Genomic DNA, 14,299 nt, shown 5'->3' with positions numbered 1-14,299 from the left:
GGCTGCAGTATTGTGTGCTGCTCTGATCATCCTGAACAAAATGACGTGGAGGTTTTGGAGAGGGTGCAGAAGAGGTTTACTGGGATGGATTAGTGGGTGACGAGGAGAAGTGGACAAGCTAGAGCCACTCCCTTTTGAGATTGAAGAGAGGTCTAACAGTGGTTCATAGACACGGTAGACAGTCAGAATCCTTTTCTTATGGTAGAAGTGTCAAACACTACAAGGCATAGCATTAAGGTGAAAGGGGGAAGGTCAAAGGAGATGTGTGGGGTCAGCTTTTTTATACAGAGCATGGTAAGTGTCTGGAATGGGCTGCCTAGGGTTGTAGTGGAAGCAGATACAACAGAGGCATTTGAGAGGCTGTGAAAAAGGCACATGAATACGCAGGGAAATGGAGGGATATGGATCGTGTGTCAGCAGAAGTGATTTAGTTGAATTTGCCGTTGTGCTTGGTGCAGACATTGTGGGAGGAAGAGCTGGATCCTGCCTATACTGTCATGTGCTCTATGTCATCCTCGCTGACAAGATTCAAGCACTCTCCTTTACAATTTACCCAGCAACCTGCATGTCTTTGGGATAAGAGTGGAAACCAGAGCACCCGGGGAAATCGCAGGCAGTTACAAGGAGAACGTGCAAACTCCACAGAGGGAGCATCCGAGCTCAGGATTGAATCTTTATCTCTGGAGCTGTGAGACAGTCTCCACCAGATGCATCACCGTACCAACAAGGTTGAACAGGGTAAAGGTTGGTCACTTCTTTCACCCTGTATCAGATGCTCTCAGAGCAGATCCAGTGGAGGGCTGGAGGCTAAAACTCACTTTACACAGTCAAACTGAACATTCCCAGGACAGCACGGGATGTTGGAGGAGCCAGTCATAAAAATACTCCATGTCAGTCCTATCGTAGTCTGCACTGAGCAGAATGGAATTTCCCAACCCAGTTGTCCCCCATTCAGCTGAATCCGGTTGCTGGCCCTATACTTCATTCGAGATTCAAGATTAAAGATTGAAGATTGGTTAATGTCATTCTTTAGTACACAAGTGTGAAGGAGAATAACATTTTTGTTACTCCAGGTGTGATGTAGCATAGCCATCACAAAAACATGAAGAACTCAATAAAAATACAAAAATGTATACATGTAAAGCAATTTACAAGGAACTGTTATATACAAAGACTGATTGTATGTACTGGCATGGTAGTGTAGTGGTTAGCACAGTGCTTTACAGCACAGACAACCCAGGTTCAATTCCCACTGCTGTCTATAGGAAGTTTCTCTGTTCTCCCTGTGATTGCATCGGTTGTTCCGGTTTCGTCCCACAGTCCAAAGGCATATCAGGTTAATTGGTCATTGTAAATTTTTCCGTGATTAGTCTAGGATTAAATTGGGGATTGCTGGGCCTACTTTGCGCTATATCTCAATAAATAAAATTTTAAAAACATGCTAGGTGATGTGTATGTAGTGGGTGGTGAGGGTTGGTGGACTTGGTTAATGGGTGGAGGTGTTGATCAGCTTGTCGGCTTGGGGGGATGTAGTTGTGCTTGAGTGTAATGGTCCTGGTGTGGATGCTGCACAGCCTCTTCCCTGATGGGAGTGGGACTAACAGTCCATAAGCAGGGTGGGTGGGATCCTTCAGGATATTGCTGGCCTTTATCCAGCACTCCTCTGTTTATATGTCCTCGATGGTGGATAGGCTGGTGACGGTGATGTGCTGGGCAGTTTTATCTACCTGTTGTAGAGTTCTCCTGTGTGCCACAGTGCAGTTTCTGTGCCACACAGTGATGCAGCATGTTGGGAGTCCCTCCATTGTGCAGCGGTAGACGATCGTGCGTATTAATGTGCATTGAACATAGAACAGGAGCCTCGTCTCGGAAGTTCCATACCACAGGGAAACTTTCCATTCGGGCTCATGCACAGCTGGTGCATACACAGCAGGCCAGTGGGCATGTTTCTGTGCCGTACAACTCCATGCCAGGTTTAGCAGGATACGTGCTAAACACAGGCAAATGGAACTGGCTTAGATGGGCACCTTGGTCAACAGAGACCAGTGTGGCTGTAAAGCCGGATCCTGCCCTGTCCTTGATTCTCCAGTTACACAAGATTCAACATTAGATTGGGTCACATGTACATCGAATGCATCGTTTGCATTAACAACCAACACGACCTGAGGATTATGCTGGGGCGGCCAGCCCACAAATATCAACATAGCATGCGCACGATGTTCAGCAGAACAACTCACAGCCGAAAGACACAGTAATAGCAAAACAAACCCATTCCTACCACCCACCTGCCACCGTGTCAGGACATCCGGGCCTCCAATCCTAGGGCAGGCTGCTTTTGACCGCAGGCCCGAACTTGCCGGCCTTAGACCCACTGACTCCCCTCCAATCTCAGGACCTGCTGTCCAGCTCTCCTCATCTGCCATCCAGACATGCCAATTTCAGTCTGTTCTACACTGGACAGGTAGGGGGATCTCCAGAGGAGGTCTCTCTATGCATGAGTACTCCCGTCACATCAGAAGGGAGAGTGGGAAGCGTTAAACAGAGCAGTCCATGGCCTGTCTGTCATTTCTGAGGCCTGGAGGACTCATATTTATGTCGATGCTTGAGAGTTTGAAGTGATTTCTCTTCAAACTCTGAATGCCCTTCAACTGGCCTTTGGAAATCTGGTGCTGGGGTGATTTGGGACTGATTGGCTTGCCAAGGGTGCCATCCAAACCTGCCCAAAACATCAACTGGACTTTTTCCCCCACAGATGCTGCCTGGTCTGCTGAGTCCCTCCAGCATTTCGTGTGTGTTGCTGGGGACATGTCTGCTGGCTGGCTGGCTGGAGGCCTTCTGGGGCTGGTGAGCACTGTAGAAGCCAAGCATCCTGAATGCTGAGGGTGGCATAAATTAATTTAATAATTTTTTGACATTTTGATAAAGGTCTTTGAAGTAAAATTTAAAAAAAACACACAGAATGCGAGCCAGAAATTACATCAAATCAGGTTAGCTACAAGATTGAAGATTGTCAACTATATCCATCAGCTCACGAGTGTAAAGGAGAACAAAATGATTGTTACTCTGAATCCAAAACAGCATAAAAAACTACAATAAGCATAAATAATACAATCTCTTCTTCAGCTGTCCATTGATTTCGATGTTGACTGAGGCCTGGGCAAGGTTATATGGAAGACCAGCAGTTGCCCATGCTGCAGGTCTCCCCTCTCCATGCCACCGATGTTGTCTAAAGGAAGGAAAGAGTACAATATAAAAACACAATAAATATAAACACGCAAAATTAGAGTGATTGTGTGTACATAAATTGATGGTAGATACTGGTGTGATGCATAGATACACAGGGTGACTTTAACAGAAAATGATAAAAATAGTATACAGAATAAAGCTCGGCGAGTAACAGAGTAAAGCCCCCTCTACACTGCCTCCAGTGAGGGTGGCACAGTGGCATGATGGTTAGCACCGCTGTCTCACAGCTCCTGAAGTTCAATCCTGACCTCGGGCACCACCTGTATGGAGGTTGCATGTGCTCCTTGTGTCTCCATAAAGATTTCCTCGCCTGCTCCAGTTTCCTGTCCCAAAGAAGGGCTGGTGGATGAGTTACCAACCCTTAAGGTGGGTGGGTGACCTGAGAGCTAGACATGGGGGTGCAGGGGGAGTGGATGGGCACTGTGAGTAGGATACAGGGAAAGAATGCGATGGGATGCCACTGAGAGTTGGCAGAGATGTGACAGGCAGAATGACCTTGTCCTATCTCATAAGGAAACCTGAAAAGTAAGTTGGCCAGTAAGCTAATTTTCATGGCACAGATTTAAAGCTACAAGTTTTTAAAACCACTCAGGCTGTCGAGGGTGTGGAAGAAGGTAGCTGACGGTCTGGTTCAAAGTAAATTTATTATCAAAGTACTGTATGTTTACATCACCATTTGCTGCCTTGAGATTCATTTTCCTGCAGGCATTCACAGTAGATGAAAGAAATATGATTAGAATCAGTGAAAACACAATGACAAGCAAGCAGTGTACAAAAGAAGAGAAACTGTACAAATACAGAAATCAATCAATAAATAAAATGGATGAATACATTTTAAAGGCTACTACTGGGAACATAGTAGTTTGTGAGGCGGGACCTCCTTCCACAACTTACATGGGGCTTATGCCTGTCCTTCCCCGTGTCAAGGAGTTACAGGACAGAGGTCACCAGGACTCAGTGGAGAGATGGCACTTCCATGGGGAAGCCTTGAGCACATGCTCGAGCTTTTCCCTTTCCTGCAATGGGGCTCCATTGTGCTATGGCCTAGCCTTCCACATGGAGCCTAGCTGGGAGTTATTAGGGCCTCAATATGTGGATGTCTGCCTTGTTGTGGACATGGACACTAGTGCTGTGGAGAACGTGTTGGTACCTCTCCAGTGCCTAAGGTGTCTGCTGTTAGATCTCTATGTCTTAGAGAGGATCTCAGGTACCCGATGGTCCATGGGGGTTTGTGCCAGTCTGAGGTGCTGATCTGCAATTCCCCTTTTTCTCAGACCGTGCTGGCCCTTTGAGCACAGTGCTGCATTTCATCAGCAATCTCCATCTTCACAGAGGTGGTTCCCTCACGTCCTCAGGGGCTTCCCACAGACCCTTATTGTCAGAGGGGCAGAGTGACAAACCCTAGAGATTCTGCAGATGATGGATCCAGACCACACACACTAAATGCTGACCAGTTACCGGGAAGTGAACCCACTGTCTGTGCTGTTACCTGATCACCAACAGCCAAAAGTCTATCAGCCCGTTCACCACGTTCTTCTCACAACCTTAGCAGCATGATCTGTCTGGATGGCATGCAAAACCAATTCTCTTCACTGTATCTCAGTCCATGTGACAATAATAAACCAATCGCAAATACTCTGGTGCTGTATTTGACCCCAAAGTGAATCTCAGATTATAAACTGAGTGCTCCCTCTTACACTCCGAACCCCTCTCTGCTTTGGCTAATGCACTGCTGAAAACCTCACGTTAACTACCTCTGAGTGTGATTCTTACAAGACACTCCACCAGCATGAAGTTGTCCATGTTTCACTCACCTCAACTCTGAACTCAGTCCACAACCTACAGACTCGCTTTCAACGACTCTTGAGCACACGTTCTCAGTATTATCTATCAATCTATCTATTATTTGCACACGTTGTCTTCTTTTGCACATTGGTTGTTTGTCAGTCTTTATGAATACTTTTTCATAAATCCAATTGTTTTTCTGTATTGTCCTGTAAACACTTGCAAGAAAATTAATCTTAATGTAGTATCTAGTTGACATATACTTTTTGAGTGGCGGGCTGGAGATACGTCTCTACCATAGGAGGTGTAGAGTGCTCCTTCCTTTTTGCTAGTCTGCAGGTTACCCTCGGGCAAGGTGTAGCACCTGCTTAGCCCCCCGATCAGGGTCACATGAAGCCGTGGGAACAGGTGGTGGATGGTCGTACGAGCAGCTGTTGCAGATCATAAGTCCCGGTTAAGCAATCACTGACGCCAGGCAGACAATCTCTAAAGAGGATTGATAATGGCCGGGGTCACCCGATTTGCCCAGTAGAAGGCAATGGCAAACCACTTCTGTGGAAAAGTCTACCAAGGACCACTTTGGTTATGAGACAATAATGACCCACGTCATACAACACAGCACACAATGAATAAAGTTGATAATAAATTTACTTTGACCTAGACTTTGATATAAATCCACCTAAGGGAGAAATGCTGTGACACTACTACAGCTCAGAGTGTCAGAGTTCAATTATGACGCTGTCTGTATGTCCTTCCTGCGAAATGTGTGGGTTTCCTGTGGGTGGTCTGGTTTCCTCCCACATTCCAAAGGTTAATTGGTCATTGTAGATTGTCCTGTGATTAGACTAGTGTTGGCACGTGGCCTAGTGGGCAAGGCATCAGACTAGTAACCTGAAAGTCACTGGTTCGAGCCTCAGCTGAGGCAGTGTGTTTGTGTCTTGAGCAAGGCACTTAACAACACATTGCTCTGCGACGACACCGGTGCCAAGCTGCATGGGTCCTAGTGCCCTTCCCTTGGACAACATCGGTGGCGTTGAGAGGGGAAGGTTGCCATCCTGCAGCTTGGGTAACTGCCAGTCTCCATACAACCCTGCCCAGGCCTGTGCCCTGGAAACTCCAGGGCAGATCCATCTTCTCTCGAGACCGACAGATACCACCACAGGCTAGTGTTGAATAGGTGGGCAGCTGGGGGTTGCAGTTCGTTGGGCTGGAAGGGCCTGTTCCGTGCTGTATCTTTGAAAAGAAAAGAAAAATGAGTCTTGTGGGAGCATGCGGTGGCATACAGTATGTATTTTGACCACCCCTTCACTCCCACCCCTCTGTCTGGGCCAGTTTCTCTCTCCCCTCACTCTGGGCCCACTAAGCCTACAGTTACTCTGGTACTGTCTTGGCATCACACCCTTCACCTTCACTCAGCACCCCTCCACAGCTTGGTTTCACGCTAGCGAGGACCCACCCTGCCCCCTGCACCTTGCTGTTCCCACCCCTAATGAGGGTGAGGTCCAGCCCCTATGGCTCCGCGCCACCAGTAAACCTCTTTCCTCTTTAAGCCGCTCATGAGAAGCCAAGCTTCCTGACCAGCCTGCGAGTCACATGCTTTAATGCTGGCTATAAGAGCGCTGAGTGTTTCTGGTGCGTTGAAGGGGGAGGGAGGTGAGTGTGTAGCTGCTGGCTAATGCCTGGGGGGTGGGGGTGCCCTGGGCTAATTGGGCTGGGTCTTACACTGGGGAAGTAGGCAGGTGCGCACGTAAACACACGGCCGGCACAGGAATTAAATCCCTTCGTAGCCCGGCTGTGATTGCATTGATGAGGTGGGGGAGGGTTGGCGCTGTGTTGTATACCTGGCGCTTGTTGTGGTAACTGGAGCGGAGGCGGCACAGTGCGGTACGGATTATCCGGACCGGGCTACGGGCTACCTGCTCCCAGCCTCCGCTACGCCCCGGTGGCTTCTCGCCGTGCTTACTCTTCACCAGCTGATTGACCCCTCCTGGTCGGCAGTTAGCCGGGGGAGGGGCTGGCCGCCACTGGCGTGGGGGTTAGGGGGTCCAATTCCATTTGGATATTTGGTCCGGGTTTTTCAGTGACGGCAGTGAGCGATTCCAGGGCGAGGAGGTGGGACTGAAGGATCGGTGAGTGCCCCTGGATCGGGGGCGGGCAGGGGATGGGATGGGTGCGTGTGTTTGGGGTGGGGTTCAGTCCGCGGGGCGGCGGGTTTGAGAGTCGGTATCGGACGGGTTGCGTGTCGGGGATGGGTGAGAATCCCTGGGGGTCGGAGGGAGGGGTGGGTGAATATCCCAGACCCGGGGTCGTGAGGGGTTGGGGGAGATGGGTGAGTTTCCCGGACCGGAGCGGGTGCTGCCCCGGTCCCGGGGCAGGGTGTGGCTCTCTTCGACCCTAATCTCTTTCACCCCCCCGACTCCTCAACTCCTTGCCCATTTTCTCCCTGATACCCTCCTCCTCCACGCCCTCCCCACTCCCCTTGTTCTCCCGCACTCTACCCTCATTCCCCTCCAACACCTCTTTCCTCCCTCGCTTCCCCTCCCCCCGCATACACACCTCCCCTTTCCAAGCCATCCCTGCTTTTCCTGGTCTGTGGCCATTCCTACTTGCACTTGTTGTTAATCACAGAGAAGAGAAAATCTTAGACATTGTAAATCCAAACACACACACAATGCTGGAGGAACTCAGCAGGCCAGGTAGCATCTATTGGAAAAGAGTACAGCCAACGTTTTGGGCTGAGACCCCTTATTAGGACTGGAGAGAAAGATGAGTTGGAGTGTGTGTGGGGGGGGGGGAGAGGTATGTGGAACTGGGAGGGGCAATGAAAGCTGGGAAGTTGATTGGTGAAAGAGATACAGGGCTGGAGAAGGGGGAGTCTGATAGGTGGGGATAGAAGGCCATGGAGGAAAGAAGAGGGGGAGGAGCACCAGAGGGAGGCATGGGCAGAAAAGGGAGTGAGGAATGGTGTGGGGGAGGATGTTACCACCAGAAGTTAGAGAAATCAATGTTCATGCCATCAGGTTGGAGGCTACCCAGGTGGAATATAAGGTGTTGCTCCTCCAACCTGAGTGTGACAGAAGAGGAGGCCATGGACTGGTGTGTCGTGGCTAGGCCTGTGCTGCAGTTGCTCCTAGCAGTACTGTATGTAGGTGCTAGGGAACAGGATTGCTCTTGGGGAAGACCAAGTGCTCCTCCACTCAGAGGAATACTGATCCCTCAAGTTAAGAGATTGTGGGGTCCATATATACACTGATAACAAGTGAGGTACCATATGACTGGAGGATGGCAAGCATATTCCTTCATTCAAGAAGGGAAAAGCCTGGTAACCACTGGACATCAATAGCAGGGAAATTATTTGAAAAATTCTGAGGAGGAAGGCAGGGGCAAGTTAGAGTCAGCTGCCATGGCTTTGTCAAAGGCAGATCTTGGCTAACCAGGCAGATTGAATTGTGTGAGGTGGTAGCAATATATGTTGATAGGGCCTGTGCAGTAGATGTGTTTTTGTGCAGTTTGGTGAGGTCTTTGACAAGGTCTCACATGAGAGACTGGACCCATGGAACCCAGGGTAATTTGGTAAATTGGGTTCAAAATCGGTTTGGCGAGGGGAGATGGTCAGATGTTATTTTTGTGAGTGGATGGCTGTGACTAGTGGTGTTCCACAGGGACTGGTGATGGCACCCTTGCTGTATGTAAACAAAAAAAAAGCATGAATGATTTGGATGTGAATGTAGGAGGCATGATCATTACATTCAGAGATGGCACTAAGATTGAAGTTGTTGATACAGTGGAGGGTAGTGGAGAGTGATATTAGTGAAATGGGCTGAGAAGTGGCAGATGCAGTTTAATCCAGGTAAACATGAAAAGATGTATTTTTGCAATACCAATGAGGCCAGGACATAAACTATGTTTGGTAAGGTCTTGGGGAGTATTGGGGAAGTCCAAAAATCCCAGAGGTTGATAGTACAGGTAGATAAACTGATTGAAGAGGCGTGGAGAGCATTCTGACTGGTACGCAGTTGCTAATGCGCAGGATCTGAAGAAGCTGCAGAGGACTGTAGACTCCGTGAGCTCCTCCATAGGCACTAGCCTTCCCAGCACTAAGGACATCATCAAAAGGTGATGCATAAGAAGGTGGCATCCATCATTAAGGAGCCTCATCATCCAGAGCATGGCCTCTTTTCATTACACCCGCCAGGGAGAGGGTACAGGCACCTGAAGACACACATTCAATATTTTGGGAACTGTCAGAGTTATGAACTGACAATGGACCCATGAATACTCGTTCTCTTTTTGCACTACTTATTTATTTTTGTATATTTCTTATTTTAACTTGTATATTTTTAAATTTATGGCACAGTACTGCTGCAAAGCTACAAATATCATGACATATGTCAATATTAATATACCTTCTCATTCTGATATGGGGCACAGGCCTTTATTAGACAGGGTATTGGATATGAGAACGGGGAGGTTATGTTCCAACTTTATAAAACATTAGTCAGATCTCAGCTCGAGTTCCATGTGCAGCTTTGTGATAACTAAAGAGAGGGCATAGAAGAGTTCCTCCAGGATGTCAACTGGACTCCTGAGTTCCTCCAGCACCACGTGTATTGCTATGTGTGAAACCAAGGTCCCCTCACAGCCCACCTCAGCTGCATGAAACTCCACGTCGATCTCCTTTATCTTGGGAATCACTCTGGACAGTGAGGAAGAAATTCAACTCCACCCTCAATGCACCAGAACTACCTTTGGATGTCTGAGTAGCGATTGAGATATTTGACCTGATGTGAACTTATGACCTATGAGGCAGCACTGATCTTGCCCTTTGGTATTCTTCAGAGATCTGGACTGTTTTCCAGACATATTGTTCTGTACACAAGTACATCAAGATAGCACAAAAGGAAAATAAATAATAGAATGCAAATTAAATGTTACAGATGCAGAGAAAGAGCTGTTAGGCAATAGGGTGAAAAGTTATTGTGATGTAGACTGAGATTAGGAGTTCTTTATTGTACAAGAGGTCCTTCAAAGAGTCTTCTGACAGTCAGAAGTTGTCAGCCTGGAGTAACATATTCCCAAACTTTTGTATCTTCTGCACTTTGGAAGGGGGAAGAAGAAAGAATGAATGGGGTGGGAGAGCTCCTTGATGGTGTTGACTCTTTCACAGAAGTGTTATTATATGGCAATAACTTTGAACTCTGAGGCAGTGGGAAGTTCAAACAGTCAGTGGAGGGGAGGCTGGTTTTTGGGATGGACAGCGTTTCATCCTCAACTCTTCAGTTTCTTGTGGTCATGCTTTACCAAGCGGTGTGCATCTGGATAAGATGCTTTCTATGGTGCGTCTGTAAAAAAAATCAGTGAGAGTCCTTGGAGATGTGCCAAATTTTCTTAGTCTTCTGAGGAAGTAAAGGCATTGATGTACTTTTATGCAGGCAGTCCCCAGGTTACGAATGAGTTCTGTTCTTGAGTCCATCTTTAAGTCAGAGTTGTATGTAAGTACATCTGGTATTAGTTAGCGTCAGTTAGTCAAACGTTTGTCTTAGTATATAGTATATATTTTATATGCATATATATTTGATGCATATATATGTATCAAATATATATGCATATAAAATAAATACTATATACTTAAGAAACATATGTATTCCAATAATTAAAGAACTGCGTTGCTTAGTAATAATTGTAGCTTTCATCGGGGCAGAGCCTTTCATGTGTTCCATTATTCTCACTTTATCCTTTAAAATTGTTCCAATCGTTACCTGACTGTAGCCTAACGCTTTTCCAATGACCGATGACCTTTCACCTCTTTCCAAACGCTTTATTATTTCCACTTTATTTTCAATCATAATCGCTTCCCGTCAATGGAACAGAAACACTGCGGGCAGTGGGTCCCGATCTCTGCCTGCTCCCAAGGTCCGCTGGGTCCTAAGGACCACAGCACTGAATTCCCTGGGTCCTAAAGTCCATCGCAGTGAGACAGGTTAAATGGAACAAGTGGGGGCTGCGGTGGGTTTGGGTATTTGATCCTCCTCAATATTCCGCGTGGGAATTTAAACAGGAGGTGGTAGTGTTTTTTTTCACAAGGTCGAGTTGCAAGCTCGACATCAACCCAGCGTGCTCAGGAATGGTCTGTCACTGGATTGAACTCGGGAACCTCCGTTCCTGAGCCCGGTGCTGATCTCACTGTGCCACCAGCCTACCGGAAAAAGGAGGGGGGGGGTCAGGGTGAATCTTGCTAAGAAAAATTTAAGCCAAATACAAAGTTACACATTCAGCAGTGTCAACGTCAATGACTTAAAATGGCAGACGGTGTCATGATCTGACTTAAAATGTCGGACAGTGTTCTCCTTCCTCGGTTTGTAAGTATGAGTTGTTCGTAAGTCGGACGTATATAACTTGGGGGGGGAGGGGGGGCCTACCTGTACTGTCTTCGTGGCTGGACCAGAACATGTTATTGGTGATATTTGCACCTAGGAATTTGAAATTCTCAAACACACGGCACAAGTGCTCCTGGCAGAAGCACTCTTTCCAGTAATCTTTAAGCTATGAAGCTACCAAATAACATATAAAAATACACAGCCTATTTAAAGTAGAAATAATATATGTACAGTGTAGTTTCACTTACCGGAATCAGGAAGACAGCAATCATACTGATGATGGTGTGTTAGGCTGAGTCGTCAGAGGTTGGGTGGTGGGAGGTAGAGGAGACTGGGCTGTCATCTCATCATCGTCTGCTTCCATCAGGGCAGGCAGGTCACCTTCTATATCTGCCTGCCTTAATGTCGAAGGTTGAGTTTCATCGTCTGCTGTGGCTGATGTGGAAGGCTTGAAAAACGACAGTATGCTTGACTGCTTAGCCTCGTGCATCTTTCTATCATACAGTTCTTTGTAAGCACTCAAACCATCCTGCAAGTATCCCCTAAACCTACATACCCTTTCAAAATTAAAGTCATACTTTTCTGCAATCATTGCAGCGTTGTCAATCGCAGCGAAAATCTCATGCAATTGCTTCCCGTTCAGTTCCTGGACGACTTCACTTTCGGGCCGTTTGCTAATGTGTTCGGCCTCAATTGTTGTCCTTTCCTCTTCATCAGCTCTTCATCAGTTCTTCATCAGTTCTTGGTCATGGGATGCCAAAACCTCTTCAACATCATCTTCATCAACTTCCACAAACCCTTAACCAAACTCACTATATCCTTACTTTGTTCACCACGATCGAAATGCTTAATTATGTCTAGTTTTACGCTAAATGTAACACCCTTATGCGCTCTTTTAGGCTTTTCCGATACCGTAGAACTCATCTTGTTGATGGATGCACAAAATAAATCAACATAACGCACAGATGCTCAGAGGCACGTGTTTAAGCAATGCCGGCTAGAATGCAGTTCCAGGGGAGGAGCGTGGCTGCTCGGCGCGCGCTGCCTGTTTTTCATAACAGTGATAACACCTTCTGTTAGTGAAAACAGGTAACTAATGTAGGTCCGTAACAGCAAGTTGACGTAAAGTGAACGTTGGAAAAACGGGACCGCTGTAGAGTGAGCAATTTTGGGCCCTGTATCTAAGGAAGTAGGTGCTTCCCCTTGCAAGGGTCCAGAGGAGGTTCATAAGAATAATCCAGGAATAAAAGGCTTGACACGTGAGGGGCCTCAGAAGGGTGGGGGGTGTTCTCATTGAAACTTACTGGATACTGTGGACATAGAGATGGCTTCCATTAAGTAAGGGTGTCTATGTTCAAGGCCACAGACCCAGGATAAAGGAACATACCTTTAAAACTGCGATGAGGAATTTCTTTAGCCAGAGGGTGGTGAATCTGTGGAATTCATTGTCACAGAGAGTGATGGAGGTTCTTGATTGGTGTGGGGAGAAGGCAGGAGAATGGGGTAGAAAAATCAGCTATATTGAATGGTGGAGTAGACTTGATGGGCGGAATAGCCTAATTCTGCGTATATCTCATGGTCTTGTGGTGCTGCTGTTTAACATAGAGAGAGGGATGTCTTGGTGTACTGGTGCTTGTGACAGAGAAAGAGAGAGGCAAAGCAACAGATAGAAAGAGAGATGGAAAGTGGGACAAAACAATAGAGAGAGAGAAAGATTGGTAAATGGGTGTGGAATATATCTCAAGAGCTGCTGTAACCACAGAGTGCCTTTGAGAGTGTTTAACCAATAGCAGTGTGAACATGAACACACACACGCACGCGTACACACAGACCTCAGTAGTTCAAGCAGTATTTGTGGACGCAGAGGGAGGGGGATTGTTAATGTTTTGGGTCAAAACAATAATTCTTTTCCTCCCCTGATGTTGCTTGACCTGCTGAGTTATTCCTGTAGATTGTTTGCTGCTCCAGATTCCAGAATCTGCAGACTCTTGTTTCTTCCTGACCTCAAAGTTCAGAGTAAATTTATTATCAAAGCACTGTACGTGTAGATCACGGTATGCTACCTTGATGTTCATTATCTTGCAGGCATTCACAGTAAAACAGAAAAGTAAAATAGAATCAATAGAAAACTTCGATAATTTTCTTTGAGATCTCTTCGCTGTTCAATTTCATGAAGTTTGCTAACAGAGTCGCTTAAAACTGTGGGGCATTATTAGGAACAACTCGGGACAAAACACATTGAGAACTCAAGTCATCCATAGTGTATTCATATGTGTTCCTCTTCAATCCACCCAAGTGACAATTGATCAGTACTTTATAAAGGTCTATGTTTTCTCTGTGACCATGCCAGCAAAGAAGTTCTTTGGGGTTCTTCGTACAACTTTGGCAAATGCTGCACTTGTTCACTAATGGTTTCAAGCTATTTCCACAGAAGGTCTGGGAATAAAGTTTCTTCCTCTTATTTTCATTATTCCTGTGAAAGAGGAGCAACTTCTTCACCCAGAATGAGCTGCCAGAGAAAGGCGGTGAGATGGGTACATTAACAACTTTTAATAGATGCTTGTACAGGCACAGGGATGGGGAAGATTTAAAAGGGTATGGGCCAAATGCAGGAAAATAGGATTATTTTAGATCAGAATTGGATCACCAGGAATAGGAAAAGAGCTTCCATGGGATTGTGGGATTATTTTAGAAGGGGAAATTTAGAGGGATATGGGCCAAATGCAGGCAAAGATGGGAGATTGTGTTGGCATGGACCAGTTGGGCATCTTTCCATGCTGTTCAACTCTGTGGCTCTCCAGCAACACTTCAAGATATAACTGAGGGATTGAGACAGTAAACATTCTTCCAAGCTAGCATGGGTGGCCTCAGGCAGATACCCCATGCTCAGG

The 14,299-nt window shown here is 46.7% G+C and overlaps 1 protein-coding gene across 3 annotated transcripts in view; it reads left to right on the top strand.

Annotated features, from left to right (window-relative positions):
* Window positions 1–6,554: 6,554 nt before the first annotated feature.
* LOC132392876 (mitogen-activated protein kinase kinase kinase 13-like) overlaps window positions 6,555–14,299 on the top strand; it is a 188,058-nt gene continuing 180,313 nt past the window's right edge. For 2 of the 3 annotated variants that reach the window (XM_059967384.1, XM_059967386.1), the window contains exon 1: window positions 7,049–7,160. The gene's annotated coding sequence lies outside the window, so the exon portion shown is untranslated. Of the gene's footprint in view, window positions 6,685–7,048; window positions 7,161–14,299 lie in introns of those variants that run through there. The other variant, XM_059967385.1, reaches the window with a different exon arrangement.

Source organism: Hypanus sabinus, chromosome 4 (assembly GCF_030144855.1).
Source record: "Hypanus sabinus isolate sHypSab1 chromosome 4, sHypSab1.hap1, whole genome shotgun sequence".
Classification (NCBI taxonomy): Eukaryota; Metazoa; Chordata; class Chondrichthyes; order Myliobatiformes; family Dasyatidae; genus Hypanus; species Hypanus sabinus.
The sequence above is the reverse complement of the archived record's forward strand: the minus strand, read 5'-3'. Positions and strand labels throughout refer to the sequence as shown.